This window comes from Haematobia irritans, chromosome 3 (assembly GCF_050003625.1).
Source record: "Haematobia irritans isolate KBUSLIRL chromosome 3, ASM5000362v1, whole genome shotgun sequence".
NCBI lineage: Eukaryota > Metazoa > Arthropoda > Insecta > Diptera > Muscidae > Haematobia > Haematobia irritans.
The window spans coordinates 128,009,932-128,015,931 of record NC_134399.1 but is presented as its reverse complement, the minus strand read 5'-3'; positions in this window follow the sequence as shown (position 1 = coordinate 128,015,931).

Below are 6,000 nucleotides of genomic sequence, written 5' to 3'. Positions count from 1 at the left end.
AAGTTTCCATTACTCTAATAATTTTTTGCGTACGTTAATCAAATGAACTATAAGACGGGAAAAAATTATACACAAATCAGGCATAAATAGTTACTATCGTAAATTCGTACTTCTCACAAAATATTTAATTATTTCTTTAAATTTGTAAATTTTACTACAAATGCGCCCGTCTTGAACTTCTTATAACACTAAAGATACACAGAAAAAAAAGTGTCTCGTAAATTTAAGAAGATTTTTACAATAATTTATTACAAGAATTTTCCAGAATTTTAGTTCATTTTTCGTATCTTTAACGAAAATTAACTACTCGAAAGGAAATTTTACAAATTCTAAGTAGCAATCGTTTAGTTCATACCCTACAAAATACGATGGAAATTTCCTTAAAAATTTTCTTAACTGGTAGTTAATAATTCTTTCGTCATACTATAAAGCTACTTATGAAATGTAAAATAATTTCTAAGTAATAAGTGTAATTTACTATAAAGAGTTTTTGTATGAGAAAATATTTTTTGACGAAAATTGAACTTGAAAGCGGATAGCAATTTCTTACTGGCAATTCCTATAGTTAATAATAGTTGGTACAACATTTCTCAATGAAATATTTTTAGTTCACACGTAATTAAATTTATAGACATTTTCGTCAAAAATGGGTAGATATCATTTCATGAAGTTTTTGCTAATTTTAAGTTAAACGTTTCATCGTTCTTATACTGATATGCATATAAGAGTATTGTTTTTAGAGTAAATTGTGGACAGATGCGATGAACTAATGCATAGTACAGAGATCTTTCTCGTCAAAGTGGAATATGTTTAATGTAAAGATGATGTTACTTGAAATTTTTTTGTGAGTGAGAGCGTGCAATGCAATAATGAGAAATGGTAGGGAGTGATGGGGATGTTGTGTTTGTTCTTTCAGTGGTTTGTGTGTGTGTGTTTATTATTAGCGAATGGATTATTTGTCTGGGTGAGGTGTTGTTTTCAATGAAGGCACATGTGTTTTTGTTGTTGTAGAAATGTTTTGGTTTTGCTTGGTTTTGTTTGGCAATCTTCAGTTGTATAGTTGGCGTTGGCGTGGGCTGTTGCACCTTTTTAGCAAGTATGTAACAAGAGAATATAAAGGTATGAAATATTTTTGGTTTTTTTTGAGACATATATTGGTGTTTGTTTATTAAAACTTTTAAATGAAAGTTATTAATATTTTAGCGATGAGGTGTACAATGGCGAAGTGATGATCGGCAGCTTAGAAAAAAGTTATTAAGAATGTTCAATATTTAGGAAAAATGCTGAAATGGAAAGTATATTGAAATTGTTTTATCTAGTTTAATTTTTATTATTCAATGTAAAAAATAAATATTCAATTTCAGAGTAACTCCAGATGAATTTGAAAAATTGTTTGTTACACCTCAGCGTATAGTTTAATTATAAATAGGTAAGTGTTCTTTTTTTCAATGTGGTTTTCTTTTAAAAAATAATATTCTTTATGTATATTATTATTTGCTAATTATTATTATTTTTTTATTTTTAGTTTCATTTTTTTCTTTGTTGTAAAAAATATTTAATTTAAGAGCAACCCCAGATGGATTCGGGCAAATTTTTATATTTCTCCTCAGCGTATAATTTAATAGAGAAGTTGTAAGTTTTCTTTTAAAAATTGGCTTTCTTTTCACTAGAATATTTACGTTTTTATGACCTTTTTATTATCAAAATTACAGGTTTTTAATACCTTATTTTAGTATTACTTTAATCAAATATTTTTGGAAACCAATTTAATATTTTTAATGTTAAAAAAAAAATATTTAATTTAAGAATAACAATTTGGAAACATTTTTATGAATTGGTAAGCTTTCTTTAACATTCTTTTAACCAGAATATTTACTTTTTTATGCATATTATTTCTTTAATTAGATCTTTTGGAAACCAATTTAATGTTTTTTATTTAATGTAAAAAATAAATATTTACTTTCAGAGTAACCCAAAATGAATTTCGATAACTTTTTAACCTCAGCGTACAATTTAATAGAGAATTGGTAAGTTTTATACTAAAACTTTGGCTTTCTTTTAACAAGAATATTTATTGTATTATGTCCTTCACATGGATAACAATACAATTTTATGAGTTAATATATTACTTTATTCATTATTTCTCTAATTGTTTCAGGTACAAACTGCACTGAAAAAAAAGCATACTCGGTTCCAAAGATTTTGTCTTTACTTTAAAAAAATTGGTATTGATTCCGAGCCAAAGAAGCGGAGAATACAAGTAAGGATACTTTTAAGACACAATTCTCTTTTAAATTTAGGTTTTGTGTACTTGCTTCTAGGAAGCAAATTTTAATTTTTCGCTTTCTCAGCTTTTTTTCTTCATATGCTCTCAAAGTCCTTTAAAAACGAGTTAACGGCAACTTTATTTTCCAAATTAGGACTCGACTTCCAGTAGAAATTATGCTATGTTTGAAGTAAAAAACTTCTTTAAAATAAAGTTTTGAAAAACATGTCCTATATTTGAACGATTTTTTGCTTTGTAGTCAAGATGCAAAAATACAACAAATTTAAAGACAATTTCATTAAATTTAATGAATTTTTCTAAATTATTAAAGTCAAGTTGACCTTAGCCTATAAATTTTTTCTTTCATGTTAAGATATCCATTTTTAAATCAAATCACTTAATTATAAGGACAATACGACTTCATTGAAAAGTTTATCGACTTTTGGATAAGGAAAATAACTTTATTTTAGAGAAATGCGTCTTCTATGCTAAGCAAAATTTGTATTCGTATTTTAAAGACATGAAATCTTTGACCTCACGACAATATTTTTTTCAGTGTGTATGAGGTACGTTTATCTTAGAAAAGTTGAATTCCTTACACCATTTAATAAAATGCCCCTAAATATGGTAAGTTACAAGCTAATTTAAAGAGCTAAAAAATTATTTTTTATTACATGTTAATTTTTAAAAATTTTCATTATTCCTTTCATTTTTTTCAGCAAGATATGTGAAAAATATACTTACGATGAATAAAAAACTAAGGAAAAGTCAAAATGTCCAAAAAGCAAGTTAAAATAAACTACTTTCTTGTTCCACGTGGTCATAATTTTTATTCACAAAAACATTGTATTAAGAACTTTCATAATAAGTTTTTATAATAAAGTAATTTTGCTTAAAGAAAGTTTAATTTTATTGTATGAAAATTTTCATAATAGTAAAACGGTTTGTTGTTCCTCTGTACTGTGGAACGATTGATTTAAAAATAGTTTAGGCGTCGACATTTTAAAGAGACCAATTTTTATTATCGGGTTTCCCAAAAAATAAACAAGTAAACCAAAATAATACTGACTTTTTAACTTGGTAGGGGTATATAAATCTTATGGTGTTGTAAAAATGAACTAAAATACAATGTTATAGACTAACTAAAATTTAAGAGAATTATAAACTAGACAAGTTGAAAAAAATCTTAAGGGCTAAATCATGGTCAATATTACTACAGTTTAGTTCATTTTGCAATGGAAAAGGGTTCACTGTTTTTTCAGTGTATTCTTGCAATTTTTAATTCCATTTTTATACCCTCCACCATAGGATGGGGGTATATTAACTTTGTCATTCCGTTTGTAACACATCGAAATATTGCTCTAAGACCCCATAAATATTCTGGGTCGTGGTGAAATTCTGAGTCGATGTGAGCATGTCCGTCCTTCCGTCCGTCCGTCTGTTGAAATCACGCTAACTTCCGAACGAAACAAGCTATCGACTTGAAACTTGGCACAAGTAGTTGTTATTGATGTAGGTCGGATGGTATTGCAAAAGGGCCACATCGGTCCACTTTTACGTATAGCCCCCATATAAACGGACCCCCAAATTAGGCTTGCGATTACACTAATAGAAGCAAATTTCATCCGATCCGGCTGAAATTTGGTACATGATGTTAGTATATAGTCTCTAACAACCATGCAAAAATTGGTGCCTATCGGACCACTTTTACGTATATCCCCCATATAAACGGACCCCCAAATTTGGCTTGGGATTTTTCTAAGAGAAGCAAATTTCATCCGATCCGGCTGAAATTTGGTACATGGTGTTAGTATATGGTCTCTAACAACCATGCAAAAATTGGTCCATATCGGTCCATAATTACATATAGCCCCCATATAAACCGATCCCCCGATTTGGCTTGCGGAGCCTCTAAGAGAACCAAATTTCATCCGATCCGGCTGAAATTTGGTACATGGTGTTAGTATATGGTCTCAAACAACCATGCAAAAATTGGTCTACATCGGTCCATAATTATATATAGCCCCCATATAAACCGATACCCCGATTTGGCTTGCGGAGCCTCTAAGAGAAGCAAATTTCATCCGATCCGGCTGAAATTTCGTACATGGTGTTGGTATATGTTTTCTAATGACCATGCAAAAATTGGTCCACATCGGCCCATAATTATATATAGCCCCCATATAAACCGATCCCCAGATTTGACTTCCGGAGCCTCTTAGATGAGCAAAAGTTATCCGATCCGATTGAAATTTGGTACGTGGTGTCAGTATATTGTCTCTAACAACCATGCCAAAATTGGTCCATATCGGTCCATAATTATATTTAGCCCCATATAAGCCGATCCCCAGATTTGACCTCCGGAGCCTCTTAGAGGAGCAATATTCATCCGATCCGGTTGATATTTGGTACGTGGTGTTAGTTTATGGACTCTAACAACCATGCAAGAATTGGTCCATATCTGTCCATAATTATATATAGTCCCCATATAAATCGATCCCCAGATTTGTCCTCCGGAGCCTCTTGGAGGAGTTATATATAGCCGATCCCAAATCACACAAAAATTGGTCCATATCGGTTCATAATCATGGTTGCCACTCGAGCCAAAAATAATCTACTAAAATTTTATTTCTATAGAAAATTTTTTCAAAATTTTATTTCTATAGAAAATTTTGTCAAAATTTTATTTCTATAGAAAATTTTGTTAAAATTGTATTCGTTTCATAATCATGGTTGCCACTCGAGCCAAAAATAATCTACCAAAATTTTATTTCTATTGAAATTTTTTTTTAAATTTTATTTCTATAGAAATTTTTTTTAAAATTTTATTTCTATAGAAAATTTTGCCAAAATTTTATTTCTATAGAAAATTTTGTCAAAATTTTATTTCTATAGAAAATTTTGTCAAAATTTTATTTCTATAGAAAATTTTGTCAAAATTCTATTTTGTCAAAATTTTATTTCTATAGAAACTTTAAACTTAATTATATACGTATTTAATCTGCCTTTTTTAGTTTAATATATACCACGTATGGACTATGTGGTATATATTACGGTGTTAGGAAGTTTTAAGATACCTTGCCATCGGCAAGTGTTACCGCAACCCAAGTAATTCGATTGTGTATGACAGTCTTCAGTATATACTTGTTTTCCTTCAAACGACATCAAGTGAAAATAATTAATTATGTCTAGGTTAGGGTAGGTTAGGTTAGGCGGCAGCCCGATGTATCAGGCTCACTTAGACTATTCAGTAGAGGTGTGCACGTGACACGAAATTGTCGTGACTCACGAAAATATTCGTGATTCGTGCGTGAGTCGTGAGTCACGCTCATGACAACAGCGTGAATGTGCGTGAGCGCGATTAAACAAACCAAAATGTCGTGCGTGAGCGTGAGTCACGAAAATAATATCTTCGTGAGTGTGCGTGAGTAACGAATTACACTCACGAAATATTCCTGCTCACCAACATAGATTAGGTTAGGTTAGGTGGGAGCCCGATGTATCAGTCTCACTTAGACTATTCAGTCCATTGTGATACCACATTGGTGAACTTCTCTCTTATCACTGAGTGCTGCCCGATTCCATGTTAAGCTCAATGACAAGGGACCTCCTTTTTATAGCCGAGTCCGAACGGCGTTTCACCCTCAGAAATGTCACCAGCATTACTGAGGTGGGATAATCCATCGCTGAAAAACTTTTTGGTGTTCGGTCGAAGCAGGAATCGAACCCACGAC